The following is an 8,338-nucleotide window of genomic DNA, read 5'->3' as shown; positions in this document are numbered from 1 at the left end:
AGTCCCAACCTCGCCCCCCACCCCCATCCCCGCAACCTTCCTGGGAGTGAAGACACGGAGTCCCTACCAACTGTCCCACTGTAGGGAACAAAGAAAGCCAATGTTTCTTCTGTAGATTGCTTCTTGTTCACCTCTCCATATCTCCCCATTTCCCACACTCTTGTGCCCTGTGTCTGCCTCTGTTTCATCACTGTGTCAGAGGTCCATGTGAAATCTTTCATTCTGATGTGAGTTTTATAAAGATGTACACTGTGCTTAACCCCTGCCCATCCTTGGTAGCCTCTAGTACAATAAAGTCTCCCTGAGTGGTGAGTTCTCCCAGCAAGGAGGAGGGGAGTTTCTTCTGCAGAATCCAGCCCCTCCCTTCCTTGCTTCTCCTCCCCCAGGACCAAGTTGTTGAATGGGCCAGAGATGCAGCCAGCGGGGAATCCTTTTCCCCTCAGCCACTGCAAGCTGGAGTGCTGACATGGTCTTCTTTTTCTCCCAACTTCGCCACTCAGCCCCTGCCTGTGTCATTCCACTGCCATCCTTCACCTCTCCCTCAGCCTCATGGAGAGGAAACATTTTCTAATGTCTGTATATAGTATATATACTACATAAAATATATAAATTATATATATATACTAATTTATGTCTTGTTTTTCAAACAAGAATGATTAAATCTATTCATCTTACTATCCCAATAAGTCTTTGCGGTGCCTCTTTGTGGGTGTCCTTGTGTCCTTGAATTGTTGGTTGGTGGTGGCCCTTTGTGTGCTCCTCCTGGACCCCTGCTCTTATGTACTGGGCACTGGTGGGTGATGACAGCTAAGGACCCTGTTCCTCCCACCTCTGCAACACGCAGGGGATCCCCTTTGTTCCTCTTTGAAGCCTCCTGTTTCTCATGGGAGTTGGAAATTGTCTACCACTTTCTCTTGACCATGGGGCTTCTGGCTCACCTGGCCACCATGGCTGTGACCTCAGAGCTGAAGGGTTGTAGGTGGTGTTGGCGGGGGGTGGGCATGTGGAAAAACAGTGTGCTCTGTGCCTAGTGTATCAGATGGCCTGGAAATTAGGATTTTAGGCCACTCCTCAGACTGGGGTTGGGAAATGGCGCCTCTCCCTCTGAACCGTGCCTTCTTGCTCTCAGTGCAGCCTGACTGCCTCGCAGTTTAGGCTATGGAATCCCTTGCAACAGCCGCTGGCCATGTAGTGGGGTGGGAAGGAGGGATTGTTTCCATAGTATGGAAGCATTAGGACCCTAATCAGAGCTAACCCTTCGGGCTCTTCAGAGTTACCCAAGGGTGAGAAATTATTTTGTTTCTCCTGTTTCCTAATTTTCTTCCGGTACTTACAGGTCTTCACTAGCCTATGAGGCATCTTTGTCCAAATTAGAAAAAGGTTCTTCCTGCTGCCCATGCCCCCATCATGATACCCTCTGAGTGATGGGCACATGGCTTGGTAATTTCAGCCCTGTCCAGCCCCACTTGCTTCATTGGCTAGGTATACAAGCTACACAATCGTGTATAGTGATCCTACTTAGTCACTTCCAAAGATTGATAATAGACTTTTTTTTTTTTGAGAGAGAGAGAGTCTCGCTCTGTTACCCAGGCTAGAGTCCAATGGTGTCATCTCAGCTCACTGTAACTTCCACCTCCTGTGTTCAAGTGATTCTCCTGCTTCAGCCTCCCAAGTAGCTGGGATTACAGGTGCCTGCCACTGCACCCAGCTAATTTTTTTTTTCAAAGGCGGGGTTTCACCATGTTGGTCAGGTTGGTCTCGAACTCCTGACCTCAGGTGATCCACCCACCTCGTTCTCCCAAACTGTTGGGATTACAGGCATGAGCTACCACACTTGGCCTACAGACTGCTTTTTTCCATGTCTGCAAAGGTTATGGCTAAAGAGGTTTGGAAGCAAAGCATTGAAGAGGAGCCAGGGGCAGCACAGTCAGGCTGGGCTTCTCTGCATGTTCCCCAACACCAAGCCAAAGCTCCTCTTTAAACATGGGAGGGAACCACCGGCAGCAGCCCTTGGACTAGAGGCAGAGCTCTTCCGGGTGCTGCCTGCCAGGCATACTGTCCCACAACACTAAGGTTGGGATTCAGTGCGAGTCAATGCCGTGATAAAGTGAAGCCTACTGCCACTCAAAATGACCCAACTGGACAATCCAAAAACTTGGGAGCCCTAAGGCCCTGCGCTAACTACACTGGTAGCTCCTTAAGGTCAGAAAACATTCTTACTTAGTTTTACACCCTGGGTACCCACCCACACAGTACCTGGCACATAGTAGGTATTCACATATTTGTAGAATGAATGAGTGTTGAATGAGATGACTGTCATGAGAGAGCCATCCCAGACTTGTGTGCGAGTGAAAAGGGCTCTGTCTCCTCTGGGAGTGGTTGATTTGGGGCAGTGTAGTTGGACATGGCTAGACAGTCTGGCATCCTCCTATCAAAAGATGAGGAGTTGGGGCCATCATCCCATGCCCCACCAACTCAGCTGAGTTTCACCAACTACTTTCCAAAAGCTCCTGAAACTCTCCTGAGGTGACTGACAGTCACCTCAGACCCAGGGTCATTCTCTGCAGTATCTGGGAGTGCAGGGAAAGACCATATTCCCACCAGCGTCTTCCTTGCCATCTTTGGCCTCAACCTGAACCTGAAGCTGATGCTGTCCAGTCACCCCATCCAAGTGTCCCAGAGCCTGACTCCTGCCTTTCTGACTTCAGCCACTTAAAGGAAAATGGGTTCATACTATTGGCATGGGCCCAAAATGCCAGTGGGTGCTGGCACAATCACATTTTTTTTCAAGCTGTTGTGAAGGCACTGTGGATAATAGGTAATTTCATCAGCAATGAATTGAAAGAACCTGCCTCAGCCAGAATTTTTGCTGCCAAAGAGGCAGGGGAGGCTCAACTGCCAGCATTGGGAGGGGGCATACATTTATGTCTCAGGATCAAATTCCTGCAAACAGCCAGTAGGATGAGGGTAATAACCACATCCAGTTCCAGGGTAATAGCCACATCCCATTCCTCATCCTGCAGCCTGGAAGCCAGACTATGGGTGTACATCTGGAGTGAGGAGGAAGTCCTCCACCTAGTCGGAGGAAATGACCTCTGAGGATTCAGTCCTGGTCCCTGGAGAAATGTCCTGGACACCAGGCGGGTTTCTTGGGTTCAATGTCCTTACCAGCTGGAAGCCACTGTAAAGTGGAAATGATGAAGACTGCCTTCTTGCAGGTACAGAACTGCTTGTTTCACATGAGCGTTTCTAGTGACTCCCACAAAGGCCCACGCATCCACGCACCAAGTCATTGGTTGATGCCATACCCCAGCATAACAGGAACATGTTCTGGTGTCCATGTGATGTTTTCAGCTGCAGGTTTACCTGCACTTAGGAATGAGGTAGGTTACCTACCACTTAGGAATGAGCTCAGGTTTAGCTTTTCCTGCTCTCCTGTCTGTGATGTCTTTCCCTCTGGGTATTGATTCCTCAATCTCATTTTCAAGGTTTTGGCTAAAAGGAATATGCATCTGTACTTTTTTGGGAGTCTTCCACAACACAGAAAAATTGAACTTTGCCCTTAAATAGGCGAAAACAACTGTGTATGAACACTTGCCATATGCCAGATACCCTGCTAAGTACTTTACACACATGATCTCATTTAATCTTCACAATAATCCTTTGAGAGAGGTACTATTAACATTTCCATTTATCAGAAGAGGAATTGAAGCCTAGACAAGTCACTAGCCCAAGGTCACACAGCTGGTAAGTGGTAAGCCTATCAGTTTTCAAACCCAGCCCATCATGCTTTCAACTACTACCCTACAGTACTTAGCCTGACCCCACCTTTCTGTGGATCCAGGATCATTCTCTGCAGCATCTGGAAGTGCAGGGAGGACCCCACCTTTGTGGGGTTTTTGTTGTTATTGTTAAACAGGTTCTCACTCTGTCACCCAGGCTGCAGTGCAGTGGCATAATCACAGCTCACTGCAGCCTAGACCTCCTGAGCTCGGGTGATCCTCCCACCTCAGCCTCCCAAGTAGCTGGGACTACAGGTGCCCACCACCACATCCAGCTGATTTTTATTTTTATTTATTTATTTTTTTTGTAGAGACAGGGTTTTGCCATGTTGCCCAGGCTGGTCTCAAACTCCTGGGCTCAAGTGATCTGCCCGCCTCAGCCTCCCAAAATGCTGGGATTATAGGCATGAGCCACCACGCCCGGATTCAACCTTACCTGCCAATCACTTCTCCCGGAAACAGAGGCATGGATGCAGCCACACTCATCAGAAGATGACCTGTAATTGCTGCTCAGGGTCCAGGCAGCCTGTGTGTAACAGGTGGCCTGTAACTTTGGAGTATGAGTGCAAGTCCACCTGTCCCCTAACCTATCTTCGCTGCTCTGCCCTTGCGTCACATGCCTCTTTGAGGGAGCCAGGGATGAAAGAGTATATGTGCATGGAAATTTGTGGGTTGAGCGTTATGTCCAAAAAGCAGCCTTCAAAAAATGCATGTGGCTCCCAGGTGGTCCCCTCATCCTCTACCATCTGCCCATTGTTATGGGACTCCCTGTGCTCCTCCACCTGGGGTCTGAGCCCCCCAGAGTATGTGGCAATTTTCTGGCAGATACAAAAAGCCACAGTCACAATGTGGCCCATAATCCTGACACATTTGAATTTTTCTCCAAGATTTTGGAGGAAAATATCATTCTGACGACACATTATTATTATTTATTTATTTTGAGACAGAGTTTCACTCCTGTTGCCCAGGCTGGAGTGCAATGGTGGAATCTTGGCTCACTGCAACCTCCGCTTCCCAGATTCAAGCAATTCTCCTGCCTCAGTCTCCTGAGTAGCTGGGATTACAGGCATGCATCACCACGCCCAGCTAATTTTGTATTTTCAGTAGAGACAGGCTTTCTCCATGTTGGTCAGGCTGGTCTCGGACTCCCGACCTCAGGTGATCTGCCCACCTTGGCCTCCCAAAGTGCTGGGATTACCAGCGTGAGCCACCACACCCAGCCCACATTAAATATTTTTATCTAAAAGTATCGTGTGAGGAATGCAAACACGAATGCCTTTTAAAGATACATATCATTTCAAAGACACTTGAGTCTTGTGTCTGATACTTTCGGTGACATTCCCATAGCCATCTACCTAGCGTCCAAGTTCACTCTCTTCAACTAATAGACATGCTTGGATGGAAGTATTGACACACTTGGGGCCCATCAGATGAGCCAGCTGGTTGCATAAGCCTCAAGGGGAGGATAGCTGGGACCCATCTATTTCCATGGATCTGGGCACAGGGTGGGGGTCAAGTGCTTGTTCAGGGATATGAGACCTGGAATGGCCAGGTAGGGTGGCTCACGCCTGTTTTCCCAACACTTTGGGAGGTAAGACAGGAGGATCGCTTGAGCTGAGGAGTTGGAGACCTGAGCAACATAGCAAGACCCCATCTCTTTAAAGAAAATTAGCCAGACATGGTAGTACATGCCTGTTGTCCTAGCTACTCAAGAGACTCAGGTGGGAGGATCCTTCGAGCCCAGGAAGTCGCACTGCCACTGCACACCAGCCTAGGTGATAGAGCAAGATCCTGTATCTAAAAGAAAAAAGGAGAAAGACCTGGAGTGACAGGGTGTCAGAAAGGGACACCAAGAGGAGATGGGGCAGCATTATCAAAGGCTCCCTCCCCTTCCCTGCCCCTGCCCCCCAACTGTTGCCTATTACACACTTTAGCAGCAGGTCAGCCCCAAGCCCAGACTGAGGGGAACCAGCCGGAGATTTCTGCATCTGCAATGAGCAAGCAAAGTAGGGAAGCTGTGTGGGCTAGGCTGAGCAGCTCACCCTAGAATCAGGGCTCAGTTCTATTTTTCAGCCCAGCCACTGACTTGCCATATGATGGGCTATACGTCATTTTACATCTTTGGGCCTCTCCTCTAAAGTGAAGATGACTGAGTCTTCAGCCTCCCTCTATGGCTGTGAAGATTAATGAGGTGATGCTGAAAACGCAGCTGTAAAAATCCTGAGTCTTAGCTGTACAAGCTTAACAAGTGCAAATCAAACTGCCCCATTTGCAGCTGGTCCACAGAAACTAATTAAGCTTGCACCAAGGGCCTGGAACTAGAAACTTGGCCAACAGAGCTTTGGGGGACTATTTTCTCAAAATATCTATTGCTCTCAGGCAAAGCCATTTTCAGTCAGTTTCCCTCAAAAAAGACATGCAAGACCTCTTTTCCTCTGGGCCTTTTTTTTCGAAATTGCGAAGCCAGCTCACTTCCTCAATGGAGAATCCCTGTCCTCAGTGGACACAGTCTGGTGAACACAAAGCTCATCTTGGCCTTTGGCCAATACCCCTCACATGTTTCTCTGACATCCTCCTGCTCTTCCTCCATCCTCATCCTCCTTGCTAAAAGCAGCTGTAATTAAAGGAAGCTTGAATTTGTAATTTTTCCTCAACATTTAGGCTTAATAGGAAAGGGTTTTTGTTTTGTTTTTTGTTTTGTTTTGTTTTGTTTTTGTTTTTGTTTTTGTTTTAAAGAGAATAAACATGCCAGGCACAGTAGCTCACACCTGTAATCCCAGCACTTTGGGAGGCCAAGGCTAATGGATCATCTGAGGTCAGGAGTTCGAGAGCAGCCTGGACAACATGGCAAAACCCCGTCTCTACTAAAAAGACAAAAATTAGCTGGGCGTGGTGGTGCATGCCTGCAATCCCAGCTACTCAGGAGGCTGAGGCAGGAGAATCGCTTGAACCTGGGCAGCAGAGGTTGCAGTGAGCCGAGATGGCGCCACTGCACTCCAGCCTGGGTGACAAAGTGAGATTCTGTCTCAAAAACAAAAACAAACAAAACAACAACAAAAACCCACCTTTTTCTCTTCCTCTCCCCAAGCAAAAACTGGTATCATAGACATGTTACATGTTGTACATCAGATCTCTAGACTTCATCCTACATACTACAGCCTACATATTTACTACTTTGTATCTTTTGAACTGCATCTCCCTATTTTCTCTGCCAGGGCAATATAATGAACTTCAGCCATCTGATTAACTGAATAAAGCACTTTGTGCTGGGCATAAAGGCTTCCTACAATGTCAGATATACTCATATCCAATGCAGAATGCAATGAATCTGATTTTTTTTGAGGCAGAGTCTGGCTCTGTCGCCCAGGCTGGAGTGCAAGGGCACTATCTCAGCTCACTGCAACCTCCGCCTCCCAGGTGCAAGTGATTCTCCTGCCTTGGTCTTCCAAGTAGCTGGGACTACAGGTGTGCACCACCACACCCAGCTAATTTTTGTATTAAAAGAAAAAATTTTTTGAGACGGAGTTTCACTCTTTTCACCCAGGCTGGAGTGCAGTTCCTTCTCTCAGTGGCACGATCTCTGCTCACTGCAACCTCCGCCTCCTGGGTTCAAGCAACTCTCCTGTCTTAGCCTCCCAAGTAGCTGGGATTACAGGAGTCCACCACCATGCACAGCTAACTTTTGTAGTTTTAGTAGAGATGGGATTTCACCATGTTGGCCAGGCTGGTCTCAAACCCCTAACTTCAGGTGATCTGCCCATCTCAGCCTTCCAAAGTGATGGGATTACAGGCATGAGCCACCACGCCCGGCCATGATTTTTTTTTAATTGATATGCATGCTGTGTTACCTAGGTAATGTGGCCGTCAGAAATCCCTTCTCTCAATTATGTGATTATAACAGTGGGGAGTGCCTAAGCCACTGAGGTAACATCTGTTCTCTCTGCTTTCTCTAGAGCCCTAATCACTCAATCCCTCAGCCTGCTCCCTTATAAACCAAGGATCCCAACTGCCCCTCCCTGATTCACTCATATAAATTTGAGAATAAATCTGCAGTATGGGCAAGCCATTTGCAGTTTCTTGGAAGTAAATGCAATTCCTGCGTCCTAGTTTGACTTATAGCCAAAAAAGCCTACATGGCCTTGGTCACCAAGGACAGAATTGGTAGTAAAGCAAGGCAGCAAAGACAAGCATCCCTGCCCCTTTCCTAACCTGGCACAGCAGGAATGTACAATACCTCCAGGGACCTGAAAAGACTCAAGGAACCAAGAAGAAACTGGACAGATTTTCCCTGCTGAACAATGAAAGAGACTTTTATTTGATTTGCAGTTCCTGCTGCCCTGAGCCCATATTAGCTTGGCTCTGTAACAAAGTTGCAAGTGAAGAAAGCCCTACACCATGAGCCAGAAGACTTTGATTTGACTTGTAGCTCTTCCAAAAACTAGCTGTGTGACCTTGGGCATTCACTTCCCCTCTCTGGCTATCAATTTCTTACATATAAAATGAATGGGTTGAACTAAAGGGTCTATTAGCTTTTAAAAAGCACCTTTTCTCATCAT

This window comes from Mandrillus leucophaeus, unplaced genomic scaffold (assembly GCF_000951045.1).
Source record: "Mandrillus leucophaeus isolate KB7577 unplaced genomic scaffold, Mleu.le_1.0 Scaffold949, whole genome shotgun sequence".
NCBI classification, from domain to species: domain Eukaryota; kingdom Metazoa; phylum Chordata; class Mammalia; order Primates; family Cercopithecidae; genus Mandrillus; species Mandrillus leucophaeus.
This window is presented reverse-complemented; position numbering follows the sequence as displayed.